This window comes from Callorhinus ursinus, unplaced genomic scaffold, assembly GCF_003265705.2.
Source record: "Callorhinus ursinus isolate GAN/ISIS: 27379988/994484 unplaced genomic scaffold, GSC_fseal_2.0 scaffold25, whole genome shotgun sequence".
Classification (NCBI taxonomy): Eukaryota; Metazoa; Chordata; class Mammalia; order Carnivora; family Otariidae; genus Callorhinus; species Callorhinus ursinus.
Window position 1 is genome coordinate 24779691 of NW_027397087.1, and position 18656 is coordinate 24798346.

Sequence of the window (18656 nt, forward strand, 5' to 3'; positions counted from 1 at the left end):
AGACCAGAGCTTCTGTTTCCCTGGGGCCTGTACGCTCGTGAGACAGTAAGACCAAAACGGAAGATGAGGCCCAGGGGACCTGAACATATCCCCATGATCTTCTGTTAGTTCATCTTACTCATTCTTAAGATGGACACTATAATTTCAAATTAAAATAAGTTACTAATGTCTCACACCCAGTCAACAGCGGCTGAATGCTTTGCTCTTGGACACGTGGCCATTTTGGACAAACTCTGAGAGGACTATAGGAAATTGCTACTGAATGTCATCTTTTTCCACTCTGGTAACAGCATTCCCCCCCCCGCCACTGGTGACAAAGGGGCAGAAACTGCTCCAGGCCCAAAGCAGAATCAGACGGTAGCAATAAAACGGCCACCAACTTCACCCAAATATTCTCTAAGGCCTGTGAAGTCTCCATAAGATGATCACACAGAAATCACTTGGCAGGGCTCACCAGCCCCTCCTCGTCCCAGTGCCGGGGCTTTGGGTTTGGTTGGCAGAGTCAAAAATAGTAGGAGATCTGAGAAAAACTTGCCAACTCTCTAACACTGAGGATGAGAATTATTTTGCCCCATTTACCTGGATGCGTCATTTATGGGTACCTGTTCAGAAACCTGGAAGCAACGTAGTAAGCAGACAAAGAAAGCTTATTCACAAAACACACAACCACCAACCCCTCCTCGCTGTGAATATTGCTGAGGAAGTTTTAAATAAATGTGTTAACAGTCTTTAGATCTCTTATAAGAAAAACATAACACAATCAAAGGCGGTATCAAAGAGAAGATTCACACCGCGAGGGGTCCAATTGTGAAAGGAAAAAACAAGGAAAAACAAGGGCATTCACGTGGGACCCGAACTGACCCCGAATAATCTTTACTCATGCCTTGCATAGCTCATGGCTTTATACTTTCATTATCAAACAAAGTACAAATTTGATGTTAAAATTTTAAAAAGAAGAAAAGAACAAGACTTGGCATGCCTTGGTGGGTATATGTACTAAAAGGTGGACTCTCATCAAAGAGTGTTAAAATTACTTGAAACCACTTTCAGATGGCAAGCACAGGCTGCTGCAGGATGGGATGTGATCCGCCAAATACCATCAGAATACAAGATTTTAGGGATTTTGAAAGAAAAGCAAGTGATGATTCAGTGGCCACATCAGGAGTGCATGTTTTTTGCATCAACAGATCTGTGCTGAATATGAATCATAAAAACCCCGCTTGGTTGGGCATCAAGGGCTGCTTTTCACTGTGGTCCCGTGCACATGCCACATGATGTTCAGGGCTGGAAAAGTAAAAGAGGCTTGACCAGGCTCTCTTCCAGATCTCTCTGAAGTTCAGCACCTGTTTTTCCCAGCTCCTTGGAGGCTAGGACAGACGTGCACAGGGGATTATACTCGGTGCCCCAGAGAACAGCCACTGCTAAGCAGCCTGAGTATTTATTTACCAATAAATTTTGGCAGGCAGGATGGGGAGACAAAAAAAAAAAAAAAAAAAACACAACCAATAAATGGACTCCCCTGGAGGATGGTGCAAAGGAACCGTTATGGCTTGAGAGTGTGATAGCCCTGGTTTATATAAAGGATGTTACAAGTGTCGTCTAGAATATACACGGGGCCATTTGCACTTGTGCTTCTGATGCCCTCCTCACATGATTACCTCCTGGCTGTATGATGTGGGGATCTCTCTGGTGACGCCAAAGGACCAGGCCCTCAGTGATCCCTGTTCGCTACTCCTCTTCCCAACGACCCCCAGCAAAAATCCAAAGCAAAAGAGAATCTTGAAGCTTTCTTGTGGATTGAAAAAAAAACATTTGATGTTTATTTATGTCCTTTAAAATCTAGATCTCAGAGTGCCGTGACCAATGTTTTTTATTTCTAAAATATGTGTTTTTAATAGGACTTGAGTTTTGGACACATGTTGGACCATCTGGAAAATTCTCTGGTATCTCCAGCAGTTCATATATCACACCCCCAAGAACCCCTAGTTTTAGTTTTAAAGCAAATCAATGCTTACATAATACTGCTTTACAATTCTTAAATTATTTAGAATTTACAACACACTTCCAGATAACTTTATTTGATATCTTTATAACAACTCTAGGAGGTGATTTATTACTACGAATATTATGAACAAACCAAAGATACTGCTCTAAAATTACAAGAGCCCAGGACTCAAACCAGGCTCTCCACTATAAATTTCCACTGAATAGTTTTTAAGTATAACCAAATCCAGTTTACTACAGATATGAAAATAATGCACATAAAGGCAAGCAATTAGGATGAAACCAACTTTATTTGGCAAAGGAGTTGTGTTATCCATATATACAAATGGTGAGCTTGATTATGATTTTTCCAACCATGAACATCCATCAGATATAACTTTTATAATGTAAAGCACATGGTTTTATTCTGTTCCACTTTTTCACATTTGGCAGAAATTAGAGCCTTAGCCTGCAGTACCAGAGTTAAAAGAACATTCAAACTTCCATAGCCTAAAATATCTTGCTCATAAAGTTCTTAAAGGACAAGGTAAAACCTAAGCCAGAAATATCTTCACGTAAGTAATAAGGCAAATAAATCACTTACACGCACTCCCTACATTTCCCCCTCTGTGATGTGGCTAATGTGGTTAAATTAAGCCAGTTTTTTTCCCTCCTACTCAACTGAGAAATGTCACCCAACAGTGTAAATTAATCAAACTAAATCCTTCTGAAGAAAGTAAAGCTTTGTGGTATTTGCAGATTCAGCTACTAGGTGTAACTAAAGTGGGCCCACAGCAACAATTGCACTATGAGGCAAAGAAAATGCAATTAAGTTTGAAAAAAAATTAATAGATGGCTTAGGAATTTGGTAGCCTCTTTCATTTCTATCCAAATTTCTATTTTCATCAACAAGATTTTTTTTCCCCACCTTTAAATAACAGTAGCCACTCAAACTAGGTCAGTGTTAAAACTTCCCTTTTGCTTCAAAGAGGAGTTGAAATGTCTTACTTGGCACACAGTCCATTCTCGACTCAGATTGGTGCCAAGCAAACTTTCTATTTCAACCTGCTGGTCAGAGAGGATTATACTATGAATCCATGAAGGCACATCGTCGGCTGAATTACGAAGTGGGAAGTCGTACACAAAGAGTTGTTTCCTCCTTAGTTTCTGAACACCTCCCGCTAAACCTGATCCAACTCTGTTCCTCAAGTCGAACCCCACTCCCAGCCAGGACCGTTGCCATGAGCTCTCAGGAGGGTTGGGGCTGGTGACCACCCAGAAGACAGTAAGGAGCCTCAACCTTCTCTAACCTGTAACCACTACAACATTCAAAAAAAAAAACTCTCACGTCTGCTTATTTCAGCAGAATACAATGTGAAAATAGGAAGATGAGAAGAGTAATTTAATGTCTTGGGTATACGGACTCTTTATCCTTTTGCAGAGGAAACTCTTGATTCACTAGCTGTCAGAACCCAAGCGTTAAACATTTGTCTTTAACTTTGGCTTTTACCTTCATGCCAGAGACAGGATTGGCTAACGATTTTTTATATTCCCTGTGATACAGGATGACTGAGGAAAGACAGGGAAATGCAAAGAGACAGGTACCAGGAATAGGATATTATTAATTGTTAATAATGACACATTATTCGCTTGGGGAATGAATAGGTATTTAGCCTGTGGACCTAGGATAGATAGCACATTCACCGATTACCAGAATCCCCAAGGCGTTCTAGGTGTTATTCGTGGTACAGATGTGTACCTAAATTAAAGTGTTACTTTACAGGTTCCTCTGCTTTCACATAAAACTTCCTTTAAAGCCATGACAAGAATCCTGAGGTAGATAGACCAAGTTTTACCCAGCAATGGCATTGTTTATTTTCTGGAAGTCTTTCAAATGTAGCTAAAACACATGGAGTTAGTACTTCATGATGCATTTGAATATCACTTTATGGCTTGCAAAACATTTTTATATAATTAGTCCTCAGAATTATTTGATTCCTAGAATCATTCTTTTTTCCTACTGAGATTTTTTTTTTTTTAAGATTTGTTTATTTATTTGAGAAAGAGAGAGAGAGAGGAGGGGCAGAGGGAAAGAGGGAGAGAGAATCTCAAGCTGACTCCCCACTGAGCACAGAGCCCGACACGAGGCTCGATCCAGGACCCCGAGATCATGACCTGAGCTAAAGTCGGATGCTTAACTGACTGAGCCACCCTGATGCCCCTTTCCTGCTGAGATTTTTTTTTTAAGATTTTATTTATTTGTCTGACAGACAGACAGAGAGAGAGAGCACAAGTAGGCAGAGCGGCAGGCAGAGAGAGAGGGAGAAGCAGGCTCTCCCCGCTGAGCAGGGAGCCTGATGCGGGACTCTAATCCCAGGACCCCAAGATCATGACCTGAGCCGAAGGCAGCCGCTTAACCGACCAAGCCACCCAGGCGCCCCTGCAATTTCAGTTCTAAAGAGATTTTGTTTTGAAACTTTGACATGATGATCCTAAATTTTATCTGGAATAGTGAATGAAGGTGAACCACCAAGAACTCATTTAAGAAGAAATACAATTAGGCAGGTTCTGCCCAATAAAAAAAACATATTCTAAAACTAGACGAACTGCACAGTATGGTATTGGGGGTCTGGCTCAAGAAGAGAGAAAAGGATCAGTGGAACAGAAGAGGCCAGAAACAGAATACAGAGGAGAATCTAATAGAGGATAAAGGCGGCACATCAGAGCAGCGGATGAAGAATGCATTCTTTAACAAATTTGTTTTTAGAACCATTATTTAAATATCCATTTGGAAAAAGTTCTAGGGGGTGTGGTCTCTCACACCAGAAAAGTAAATTTTAGAGGATATAAGGAGCTAAACTTTAGAACTACATAAAAGTTCTAGAGAAAATATGTGTATGACTGTATAATTTGGGGGTAAGAAAAACAATCTAGGAAAGACCCCCGCCCCCCCCAAAAAAGACCCAGTGCTTAGGATACAACACCCACACTGTTTGCAGTTCCACAGACCTGTAGAACAGTGGTTCTCAAGCTCTCAGGAATCACCCAGAACGCTCGTGAAAACCAGATGCCTAAACCTCACCCCAAACCTCCTGAAAGCCACCTCCCCAGGTGGACTGAGACCCTGCCATGTTTTGGAGGCCTCTGCTCTAGGGCACAACACCACAGCAGGGAGGAGGCCGAAGGCTGCTAGAGCCTTGCCCCGGCTAAAGGACCCAAGTGATGTTCACCCAGAAGTTCCTCTTTTATAATGTCCCCTGGGGGCTAGTTTCCCTTTTACAGAAGAACTCAGATGCAAATATATTCCCTGTCCCTCCCCCCATTCCCTCACAAAAACAAAAAACAAAAAAACCCCCAAATCTCCTAAGTTCAGTGGCTCGCTGCAGCACCGCAAATATATTTCCTGACTGATTTGCATTTGATGTTGCACCAACCTATGGCATAGCCAACCATTCTTAAATATCTACTCCTAACCCGAACCTCAACCCTGGCTGTTTTTAGGAATCACGCAGGAAATTTTGAAAGGTAATACAGTTGAATCCCACCCCAGGAACTCTGATTTTCAAATGGTCGTGGATGGAGTCCAGAGACTGACATTTCTAAAAGGTCCACGGGTGCTTCTAAACAAGATGGAGACCGCTGGCTAGTGTCCAAAACAAGCTCTGCCCTCCAGAGGTCCGCATCTTAGTGAGAAATGGAATCCTGACTGTTCTACCACCTGGGAGACCAGGATGCGTGAGGGGAGGGTATTTTAAACAGGTTCCATGGACATACAGAAGAGGAAGGGGTCTGGGAAGGCTTGTTGGAGGGGATGGGATCTTGTTAAGCCTAGATAAGACTTGGGGGGGGGCACCCAGGCAGAGGAGGGAGGAAAAAGAATCATTAGAAACCTGAGTTGGTTAGTAATTAATTATTACAGTGAACATCTAAGTATGCCTCATTTATTATTTCTACTTGCAACTGTCATTTTCTAACAGAATATTTTTGTCTTGTTTATGAAAAGGATATAATCATGGGTTTAGCATGCTTCTAGACAAGGCTGTCCTTCCTCCAGCCCAGGAAGAAGGCAGAAAAGGGTGTCTTTCCCCACTTCGAAGTAATGCACTTCGAACAATCTACCATATACAAAAGGCTGAACTGAACTTGCTCTACTCAGAAAATTCAAATGCAATAAGCCTTCTTTAAATTACCCAGCCAATTATGGAGGAGGGTGATAAGAAATTTTGCCAAGAATTTTTCAAATAGGCAAGCCACCCTGCCCAAAGTCAATGAATTCACTACTAATTCATTTCATTCTGTGATCTCTCTTCTCTGCCATTCGTCCCTCCCCAAACTAGTAAGATGTGAACATTTGAAGCTGAGCAGGTCAAGCAGAGATGTGTCTGTTTTCTTGAAACATTTCTAACCCTACTCAATTGATTCCAATTTTGATGGCTTTCTCTTAACAGGTAACACAAGGTTGTTGGAAGAATCCTTATGTAATAACTGTATTAGGAAGAGTTGCCTCCAGCTTTTGGGCAGCGGGGCGGGGTGGGGAGGCTGGAGAGCCAGAAAGGAGACGTATAGTACAGAGCTTCAACTGTGATAGGGTGGTGATACTCTGTATCAAAGTGATACTTTGATACACAAGGTGATACTCTGTATTCAAAGCATTTTAATATTCTTATTAATACTCAATGCAGCACCACTAGAAAAGAGAATGTAGACTATTCTTACTTCCTTTTTAAAAAAAAAAAAGAAAGAAAGAAATTGAAGTACAGAGTTAAATAATTTGTTCTACTTGGTTCCAGGAAACATAAGGGGGAGAAAACCTCTTTCCTGATCACCAGGCAGGCTCCTGCCTCCCACTGAGAGTGGAAGAGACCCACTCCTGCTGCATCCCATGGCTTCTGATGCACCTTCACACAAGGAGGATACAGTGAGTCACAATGGCATTGACTTTTACTCACTATGATTGTACTTGTAATTAGTGGAGAAATGGGAGTTCCGTGGATGCAGCGGAATGAGAAGGAGGGACATAAAATTCAGAAGGACAAAGTTTATAGCACCCATCATTTCAACAAACTGTAGATGACGCAAAGAGAAACCAGATGATGCAGGACGTGCCCTGGGGACACATGCATTCCTGAGGGAGGGGTGCCTCACCCACAAGTTAAGCATCGTACCCAACCCAGGTGCCCTTAAAGAGCTGCCAATGACCTGGAAACAGGGAAGGCAGACAGGGAAATGTGCAAAGGCCAAAGTGAAAGATGGTAAATTCTGAAGAGGATAAAGAAATGTAAATCCTTTCTGACCTCGAGGGGCTTATAGTCTATCAATACAGTATGACTCACAGACAGATCGCATGGCAAGAGTACGTATAATTGGGTACCAAATAAATAACTCCATGACAAGGGCTACGATTTGAAGAAGGAACGAATTCAGTGAGCTAAATCAAAAGTTTCCAGGAAATGAGGCTTTATGTGGGCCTCAGAGGATTCTGATAAATGGCAAGAAAGGGAAGGGAGGCCAGTCATGAAGAATGGCCTGACCAAGGAGTGAATTCTAGCCTGACTATAAAGCACGGACATGAGAATCAGTTCATTCATTCATTTGTTCAATCAATCAGTATTTATTGAGAACATATTGTGTGCTGGGGTGCCTGGGTGGCTCAGTCGGTTAAGCGTCTGCTTTTGGCTCAGGTCATGATCTCAGGGTCCTGGGATGGAGCCCTGAAGTTGGGCTCCCTGCTCAGTGGGAAGCCTGCTTCTCCCTCTCCCTCTGCCTGCAGCTCCCCCTGCTTGTGCTCTCCCTTTCTCTCTGTCAAATAAATAAAATCTTTAAAGAGAGAGAGAGAGAGAGAGAGAACCTATTGTGTGCAGGCAATATGCTAGGAGCCATCAGCAGGGACAAGGCATTCAGGCTGCCCCATGGGAATTTATATATTTCAGAAGGACTACTATAAAATAAGAGTTGGACAGGGACAGCCTGGAAGAGATCTGAGATAGTACCACATTTTGGCCTTTAGCCTAGTTTCTGTAAGAGCGCAGTTTTTGAGTAAGAGTGACAGGTGCAAACTGTATTACCGGGAAAATGATTCTGGCAATGCTGTTTCTGTGAATTACAGGGGGAAGACAGTGAAGATCACTTAGGAAACTCTTGTGACAGTCCCAGCGTAAGACAATGCAGACTCAAACCAGCTGGGGAAAGGAGGACCCGCTCACAGGGCTTGGGACCCAGCAGGAGTCTGGAAGGGAGGGGGACAGACAAGGACCCAGACGTCTCCAGTCTAGATGTCTGAGGAAATACTAAAAGGAAAACCAGTGAGGAAGAAAAGGTAAAGGGGCCACTTTCTCTAGCCCTAGTATTGGAATGTTCTGGAGGCCAGGCTCTCTTCAAAGACCTTCTCTGTTTTTGTGCTATTGATATTCCCACTCTGGATCTCTTTCTCTCTCTCCAGCCTGACAAAATCTGTTCTCGGGTGGCTGTAGAAGGTTTGATAGAGTAGTTCACAGTGAGGTGCTGTATTAACTGACCAACATTTTATCCGGAACAATGCAGCAGCCCAGAGGGACCAGTAATGGTAAAGCTTGGCATTGACAGTGGCCATGGAGGAGCCATTCCGGGCAGAGGGCTTTCCAAGCATGGTGGAGACAGCCACCGACTCCACACATGTGACTCCAAAACGGCCTCGGACAAAACTCTCCATCCGTCCCATTCCTGAAACACTGCCCTATCATTTCTGCTTCAGCAAGATAATTAGAGAGGATTGATTGGATGCATCCCTGTCCTTGTCCTTGTAAGATGATATCCTGGAGGACAACCACCAGACTTCCTCTGGGGACATGTTCCACAGTGTGTTACCTTGGCTTGGGCCATTGGGTTACTGGGGAGCTCTTTAAAATGCAGATTCAGAATCCGTAGACCGGAAGCGGGGGAGGGGACAGGACACTGAAGTTCTGTAGTTCTCATTAACATCCCAGGTGGTGCCTATGCTGCTGGCCCATGGACACAACTTGAATGTGCGTGTGTATAGGAATAGACAGCTCCTCTCCACAGCAGATTTTCGATTCAGGTGACCCTGCATTTAAATCCCTCCTCTGCCATTTTTCAGATGGGTGACCCTGAGCAGGTTACCTAACCCGTGTATTTTGTTTCCCCGTCTGTGGGAAGAAAACTAACACCTACCTCAAAGGAGGTACAAATGCAGGACAATACAGAGTGGGTCCTCGGTAATCGTTCATTCCAGTAACAGATTTCTCTTCTCCTCTCTTGGATGCTGCGAAAAACTGTTAAATTTACAGAGGCATACTCCCACAACAAAAGGGAAGGTCTCCAGAGGGAGTTACTGAGAATGCCAACACACCAAATACCTTCAGAAACTAGAAAAGCCACTGAAAACTTTTATCATCATGTAACCCTGTGTAATTACAAACACATCCAAAAATAGCATGATCCCGTATTTGTCTGAGTAATTTATAACGTCAAGAGCTCCTACATGATTTCCCAGCTCTGAATTTCCATCCTCCAGTCTGTAGGAGAGAAAGCATTTTTTTTTAAGATTTTATTTATTTACTTAAGAGAGAGGAGGAGAGTAGGAGTGCTGGGGGAGGGGCAGAGGGCAGAGGGAGAGGGAGAAGCAGACTCCCCGCTGAACGCGGAGCCTGATGCGAGGCGCTCGATCCCAGGACACTGAGATCATGAGCTGAAGCAAAGGCAGGCATTTAACTGACTGAGCTCCCCAGTCGTCTCGGGAAGAAAGCATTTCAAGAGGCCAGGATACCTGATTTAACCAACCTCAGTGTATTTAAGCTCCTTCAACCTTCCTTTGCAAGACTCTTCCCTTTCCCAAAGTCAGATTTCACCCAGCACTGAGAATTATTGTCCTAGTGCATTATAAAGTTTTTTGATCCAAAATGTGTCATTTACATGAAACTTACAAAAATGCATTTACTACATGAACCAGAATAGTCTCATATTTGGAATTCTTTGTCACAGGTGAAGAAATAAACCTCTACATTTCCACATTTTGAAAATCAAACCACAGCTCTGTAAATGCACAGTTTTTGTCAGGCTAAACATCAACATTCCTTTGCATGCATTAATCTTTTAACCCCCAAAATTCAAGTATGTGAGCCAAGTGAACATAACTGCATAAGTATCAGGCTCCAAAATAATCTACCGCATGTTGTACAAACATAGTGCATTTGATTTCTTTTTCAAACCCCTCCCTTTCACTTTCTCTATCCCATACCCAGAAAAACTATTAAAGAAAGCCACACCTATCACTAAAAGCTAACCAACCTTTCAAAAAAACATTAGGAGCAAACGTTAAGAGCCATTCAAAACCAAAGAAAATGCCAAGCCACTCAAAAAAAAAGTTCTACTATCAATGCAAATGAAGCTACCGGAATTGGTGGGGAGCAGAATAAACAAAACAATTAAGCCATTAGCATGTCTCCTTGGAGAGCAACTGGCCTTTGGAAGAGGGCAGAACCAGATCCCACTAGGGCAGGTGAGTGGTTAGTCCACTAAGAAAAAAAAGGCAGTAAATTCTCCTCTTTAAACCTGAACAGTTAGAAACTTGGTCAGGCAATAATTTTATATTCTGATGGTAAACATAGCTGAACAAGGAAAACCTTCTTATCTTCTCTGGTAGTGATCTTTTATATCACCAAAAGCAGCCTAACCACCACCCTGCAACAGCGAAGAAAAGCCCAAAAGTGAGGTCACAGGTCACACCTGATTTGGAATGCTTCCCTTTGGAGTTGGGAACTTCTCCTCAAAGAGCCTGGGTGAATTTTGCTTCCATGTCTGCTTGAAAAGAGCAGCACTACCCCTTAGAAGGGCAAGTTGGGACTGGTTGTGTGGCCTCGGGCAAACCCGTAACCTCCTTGGGTCCCAGTTGAAGGAGGGTTGTAATAGAGTGAGAGTCAGATATAGAAGCCATTCCAGCCCACCAGCTTCCCTCTGCCGTCTCTGCCATCCAGGAGCTGAGCTGAAGTTGCTAATATCCTGTTCTATTAAAAGAAAACTCAAAAGGAAGCTTAAAACTCAAAAGGTTTTATCTGAGGGGGGCTATCTTTATCTTTGAAAAACATTTCCAGTTTACAATTAGTTAATTGTCTACTTTGATCCACTGGCTCTCATCAATCACTCACTCATTGGAGGCTGCAAGGCCATGGCCAAGTTGCCCTGGACAGCTTTCAGCTCTCCCTGCATTTTCGGTCTAGTGGGGAACAACAGTGTGGTTCCATTCAGCAAAGCTGCTGATTCTACCATGTGCCGGGCATTTCGCCAGGTAATGGAAACACAAAAATGAGTGTGACACGGTGTCCCCTTAAGGAGTTTATAGCCTAGTCGTGATGTGGGAAACAAGGGCAAAAGAAAAACTAATTTCCTTACTACTTACAGCCCGTTCACAAGTCCTTAAAACAGGCAGTGACATTCCTCCAGGAGCTCAGCTGCCTCGATGTTAATGCTTTGCTAAGGGCAAAGGCAATCTTAGCCTGACCCCTTGGATCCTGTAAATCTACTTTAACATGTAAAAATTCCTTTGGAAACTCCCTTTGTCTCTACCTCCCAAGATACGTGTTGGGAATCATCCCCCAAGCATATGGTCCACTGATACACCTCTGAAGGGTCTCGTGACTAAAGGTTTTCTTAGACGGTAATAAATGACCTTTGCCTAACAATAACTAGCCCCCTCAAGGTCGTGGAAACCTTGCTCCCAAAATTCCTTAGAGACTGAATGCGATTCCTAACCCCTTCCCAACTTGAAGGTACATAATGGGCCACTCCTCACGACCCCAGAGCAGCTCTTTCTGCCCACGGGTCCTGTCCCGGCGCTTTCATAAAACCACCTTTTTGCAGCAAACACGTCTCAGGAATTCTTTCTTGGCCGTCGGCTTCGAACCCCAACATGTGTCCTACATCAGTAGGACTAAGACAGGACAATAAACAAATACTTAATAAGTTAGTATCACTCCAAAACCTCCCACTGGGAGGAGGGCCCCAACTGACCTCGCCTGTCTCTGCTCTGCTACTCCTGGTCTCTACGCCACTCAAAAATCTCACTCAGAATGTCCTAACTGGTGATCCTACCTTTCTTTCCAGACCCCACCAGTTACTCAGACTTCTCGCCTTTCTTCCTGCCTTACCGTGGGGGCCTTTTTTTTTTAATTCTCTGGAGAGCTTAGAATCCCTCACCCCATCCACCTGGAGGCAAGTGTGGAAAACACACTCCAGAAAGCCCAAAAAGTCCAAGTCCGCCTCTTCTGTTAGTTGATGAGTTCCAGCACAAAGATTTCATGAGGACAGTTTGAATTTACCCGTATTTGGATGACCTGTGAATTTTAAAACATCTGAATTCAACCTGTCCTCCAAAACCACAAGCAACTAAAAAAGAAAGCATACCGCCTGCTTCAAAATCCCATTTCAATTCCTTCAGTCCTCTCTCCCATCTGTGTCTCTGCCTGTTCCTGAAACATCCACACTTGTGAAGGTCACTGGCAACAGATACAATAGATTCCATTTTCTGGGAGAACTAGGGCTGGGGGTGGGGGCTGTTTGCGCTGGTTTTAGAGCTGGCAGGTGAGTGAAGACAGGTACGAAGGGCAGACTGATTCTCCTGCCTTCAGTGAATGAATGGCTCTGCTTTCAGGTGCCCTTCTAAGCATCTTTATCCCCCTCCCTCTGTCCTCACCATTCCATCCCTCCAGAGGCAAGCTGAACGAAGTGAGGAGTGATACAGGCATCAGACAACTTCATCGTTCCCACTAAAACCAAAGGCTCCGGTGACACGTGAATCACAGGGTGCTTTCACTGCCTCACCACCCCTCCCTGTTCCACCCCATGAGCTGAGTAACCAAGAGCAGGAGTTTATTGGTGTGGATTTAACGAGCGCTACAGTGGATCAGCAGTTCTGCCCTCTCTCTACTCAAAATAAAGACCAAGGTGGCGGTTTTAAAGACTATACTCACACACGGCAAAAGGAAATGCAAGCATTTTTCCCCAGTACATTTAAAAATAGCACTGGGGGTGCCTGGGTGGCTCACCTGGTTAGGCCTTTGACTTCAGCTCAGGTCATGATCTCCAAGTCCTGGGATCAAGCCCCATGTGGGCTCTTTGCTCAGTGGGGAGCCTGCTTCTCCCTCTCCCTTTACCCCTGCTCAAGTTCATGCTCTTTCCCTTTCTCTCTCGCAAATAAATAAATAAAATCTTTAAAAAAAAAAAAGAGTACAAGTATTGAGAAAGTCATATAGCACTTAGGTTTAGCTCAAACTTTAAAAAAAAAAAATCACTGCACACCTAGTAAGACAAATCACAAAACGAGGTAGGATACAGATATGAATAAGGGCTCTACTTGAAAAGTAACTGACCGGAAGAGAAGATAAATGGCACATAAACAATCATGAAATCTTTGCAGATAGATAGCCATGGGATTTTGAAGATAACTTCCAACTCTGAGACTCAAGAAGGTGGAATTGGGACTGGCCTAAAAGGAGAGTTAGACCATTGGGATGGGGAATTAATTGTGGCTAAACATCAGCCCAACTGAGAACATCCAAGGGGCACAGCAAGTAGTTGGACGTGGCCAGGCAATCCAGGTAAGAGATGAAACAAAAAGGTTAACTGAAGCAACACTGCAGAGGTCGAATCCATAGGACTCAGCAACTGGTGGACTCTTTCATTCGCAACATCTTATTACTTAAGAGTACATAAAATACACCTTTGCCACCTGACGCTGACATACAACTGCTGCAAAAACTGAAGACTGATTTCATCGCCCCAAACAAAGATGACAGTGCCTATTGTCTCTGTAGACCAGATAACGCTTGACATGCTGGCGCTCCACAGTCCCTGGAGAGGTACTAAGCAGGCTTCCACCAAGAACGGGAAAGAGGGCTGCGACCAAGGTGGGAGGAGAAAGCTGCCCTTCTTGTGGCGGCCTTAATTATGTGTCTCACTTCTGGGCAAGTGCAAACTATGTTTCCTGCCTTCTCCAACCCTTCTGCACCTAGAAAGGCAAGAACCTCATGAGGAAAGAACAGGACACTAGATAGACAGAGTATGTGGTCGGGGCTTGGGTCAGGGGAGAGAAAGAGCTAGAAGGAAGAGGCTATCCGAGCTCCAATTTTTTTTTTCCTACACCCCAAGCCCTAGTCCTAGATAATAGAAACAGAGCACAAAAATCTGCTCAACCATCCAGTCACTGGAACCCAGCAATTTCCTTCTCATTATGTATCCTCAATTAATAAATATTAATTTTATAATTAATAATAAATCCTTACCAGGAAAATAAGGAGCTTTCAATGATTTACATAAAGTTGAAACCTTATGCCCTTGGTTTACATTTGAAGTCTATATTGGAAGTAGAGACTTCTCTTTGTGATCACTGGAGAATTAAAAAGCATTAAAAATATAAGACCAATGCTGTGACTCTGTTTCTATGCTTTATTTTTATTTTTTAATTTTTTAAAAAGATTTTATTTATTTATTTGTCAGAGACAGAGCACACAAGCAGGGGGAGCAGCAGGCAGAGGGAGAAGCAGGCTCCCTGCTGAGCAAGGAGCCTGATGCGGGACTTGATCCCAGGACCCTGGGATCATGACCTGAGCCCAAGGCAGACGCTTAACTAACTGAGCCACGCAGACATCCCTTTATGCTTTATTTTTACTCTGAAAAATCAAGTTAGTTGCCAACAAGTAACACCTACCATTACTTCACTGTAACTTACATTGGTTTAGTGTCTATGGGAATCTTACCAAAAAATCTGACTTACCACTTTCCACCTCCCTTTTCTCTAATGCTTTATTATGTCTGCTTTTCAAACTTTTCAAGTAAAAGCAGGTTTAGGACCAAGATCCCTGGATTGTGGCTCAAGAGAAAGAGACTTATAAGTCTAAGGCCACCTCTTCTATTAATTTGCCAAGTGACCTTGGTCAGGCTATTTAAATTCTTTGGACCTTAGAGGGTCCTCTGAGGAGGCCATGTACCACCACTTTGGGGATTTATGAATCTTCTTCCCAGGAAAAATTGCACATATGAACATGGACACAAATTTAAGCGAACAATTTCATGGAACCCCCAAGAAATCTCCAGGATATTTCCTATCCTGACAGTCTACATTTAAAGGCCTCGGATAGTTGGAAGAAACAAGTATTATTTGTAGAGTCATCACCATGATGCAGGCATGTGGAAGAAGAAATGAAGAGACCAATAACCACAAGCGGGTTCTACAAATCCTACCTAATCATATAGTACCTGAGTAGAGCTAGGACTGTAGGGTAGGGAGCCACCCCTGTCCTGCAACCCAAGACAACGTATTCTGAGAAATCATTGCTCCATACTCCTGCAGATGAAATGGGGACAAGTATCAAGAAGACTGCCCAAGGACTGGAGATATCTACATTATTCTATAAAACAAAGCCCCTACTGTTAAAAGTCAAAGGGAATTACCAGAGAGTAATTAGTGCCAAGAGCTGAGTTTTGTTTATTTAAAAGCCAGTCTAATACAGAGATAGGATAAAATGATATCTAAAATTTGCTCCAACATAAACCAAGGAAGGTGAGAATACAGAAAACAGGATTGGAATAATTATATGCCAATAAATTAGACAACCTAGAAGAAATGGATATATTCCTATAAACACACAACTTAACCAACACCAAATCAAGAAGAATAGAAAAATCTAAACTATTAGTAAGGAGATTGAATCAGTAATCAAAAAGATCCCAACAAAGAAAAGGCCACGACCAGATAGCTTCACCGGTAAATTCTACCAAATATTTAAAGAAGCATTAATGCCCCTCTCAAACTCAAAAATGAAGGAGGAAGGAACACTTTCAAACTTATTTTACAATACCAGAATTACCCGGATACCAAAACCAGACAAGAACACCACAAGAAAATTACAGGCCAATATCCCTGATGAACATAGATGCAAAAATCCTCAACAAAATCCTAGCAAACCAAATTCAACAATACAGTAAAATGATCACACACCAAGATCAAGTGGGATTTATTCCACAGATTCAGGGATGGCTCAACATCCAAAAGTCAATCAATGTGATATACCCCATTAACAAAATGAAGAAAACAAGATCAGCCATGAGTTGTCAAGTTTGTTGACATTGGGGGATGAGCTCTCTCTCCATTTGTGTAGTTTAAATTTTTCCATTTAAAAAGAGAGGGAGAAAGAGAGAACGTCAAAGTGAAAGATCCATGGGTTAATGGATTTTTGAGAACCGTGTCCAAAGCTAAGTTAATCCTCAACTCACATCTTGTTGGGGAGCCCAAAGACAGCACAGTCTGTGGCTCACAGAATACGGACTTGACATGGGGTTATTTGGGGCACCATCTTACAGTCCAAAAGACATGACTTTCAACCAAGACAAAAAAGTATTTTCGTGTGTGTGAAGCAAGTCTTTGTCCACGGCAAAGCTCATGTGCTGGCTGAGAAGGCAGAATTAGGCAGCGAGCAGTTACTGTCCCCACCTGTTCCAAACACTATTCTACCCTTCTGTCCAACAAGCCATCCAGCCCCGTCTGGTTTGGCATGGTTCACTGCACTCTCAGTTCGGACTTCCTTGTAAAATATTTGTTATTTTCACAAAGCTCCCTTTAACAGATAGAAAACTATTTTTCTTCTGATTGTTAGCTTCTGCTTTTACTTGTTTTCTCCAACAAAAATAGCAATTGAAGATCATACTGAATCTCCATAATGCAAAAGAACCGCAGTTCCAATTCCCCGTGCTTTGGGAAAATAGCAATGGATCTATCAGGAGCCATGGGGGCTCCGGCCTTACACAGAGGTTCAGAGAGGGTCAGCCATGGCAAAAACGGAAGCTGCCACTCAGTCTATTCCTGCCTCTATGTATCCACCCAGTTAAGGCAAGCTGAAAGAAAAGGCTGAAGGTGGGGAACTGTCACTGAGCCCTCAGGTGGTCCTCTCCCCCACTGACTCTGGGCTTGGCCACAGGGCTTGCTTTGGCCAATGGGACAAGAGCAAGCATGATGCAAGCTGAGGTTTAAAAAAAAGTGTGTGCTGGGGCTTGCTTTCTCTTTCACTGTCCTTGGGAACCCGGTGTCCACTGCTATGTAAACAAGCCAGGACTGGTCAGCTGTGACAAGGGATACATGGCCAAGTCATCTCCACTGCCCCAACTGAAACTGTGCCAGCGATCTGACATGGGAGTGAGGACATCCTAGATCACCCATCCCTAGCCAGGCTATCAGCTGACCACAGGGATCTGAGGAGCCAGTCCAGCCCACAACTGTCCATCCCATGCAAAAATCATGAGAAATATAATAAATGTTTATTACTTAAACTACCAAGTTTGGGGTGGTTTATTGTACCAAAAGCCAGCTGACACAACAGGGCAAGAAAAGGTGACTAATGTACTGAACATCCTAGGATGCAACCCCTAATGACCCTTTACATAACACTCAGTGGAACTTAATAATGATTTGATTGTATATCAACTGTCATTAAAATATTCTGACATAGGGAGGCGCCTGGGTGGCTCAGTTGGTTAAGCGACTGCCTTCGGCTCAGGTCATGATCCTGGAGTCCTGGGATCGAGTCCCACATCGGGCTCCCTGCTCAGCGGGGAGTCTGCTTCTCCCTCTGACCCTCTTCCCTCTCATTTGCTCTCTCTCCAGTCTCACTCTCTCAAATAAATAAATAAATAAATAAAATTAAAAAAAAAAAAACAATTGCGTGGGGGTGCCTGGGTCACTCAGTCGTTAGGCGTCTGCCTTCCGCTCGGGTCATGATCCCAGGATCCTGGGATCGAGCCCCGCATCAGGCTCCCTGCTTTGCGGGAAGCCTGCTTCTCCCTCTCCCACTGCCCCTGCTTGTGTTCCCTCTCTCGCTGTCTCTCTCTCTCTCTCTGTCAAATAAATAAATAAATCTTAAAAAAAAAAATATTCTGACATAGATCCACAATTGACCATACTCCCTAATATTCATCTCAACACAATGTTTGCTACAACTCTTGGAATGAAACCATATGGGCTTCAGAGGTTTATAAACCTCCTAAAATTATATGAAGAATTGTATGTTTATGTGTCTTTTCTTAATTGGAAAAAGATGTTAAAAATATGGAGAATAACATAAATATCTATGTACACAATGGTCAGAATTAACGATACTATTTTATTGTATTCGCTAATATATAAAGCAAATAAAACATTACCAGTAGTGTTAAAGTTAGTCAACTGACTCCATTCTTCTCCCTTTTCTCCATCCTTCTTTTTTTTTTTTTTTTTTTAAATTAATCTCTAAACCAAAGCTGAGGCTTGAACTCACAGCCCTAGGATCAAGAGTCAGACTCTCTACCAAATGAGCCAGGCCAGGAAGGCCCTCTCCTTCCCTCTTTAGCAGCTTGAATTTGATTTTTCCAGTCCATTAATTTGTATTGTAAAAGTATATACATAAATAAATATATACACACACACACACACACACACACACATATATATGTATGAATATATATCCCCTAACAATGTATATAATTTTGTGGGTTTTAATTTTTCTTAAATGATTTTTATTATATGTATCTTTCTACAACTTGCCTCTTCACCAAACACTATTTTTGTGAGATCTATCCATATTGATACCTATTATCAATAAGTCGCATGTAGTTAGGCATCTCCCTACTAACGGACATTTAGATTATTCTTGTTT

General features: G+C 42.9%; 1 protein-coding gene across 1 annotated transcript in view; it reads right to left on the reverse strand.

Annotated features, from left to right (window-relative positions):
- The window catches only part of MYO1E (myosin IE), a 190610-nt gene that overhangs the window by 163542 nt on the left and 8412 nt on the right, over nucleotides 1–18656 (reverse strand). The window lies entirely within an intron of this gene.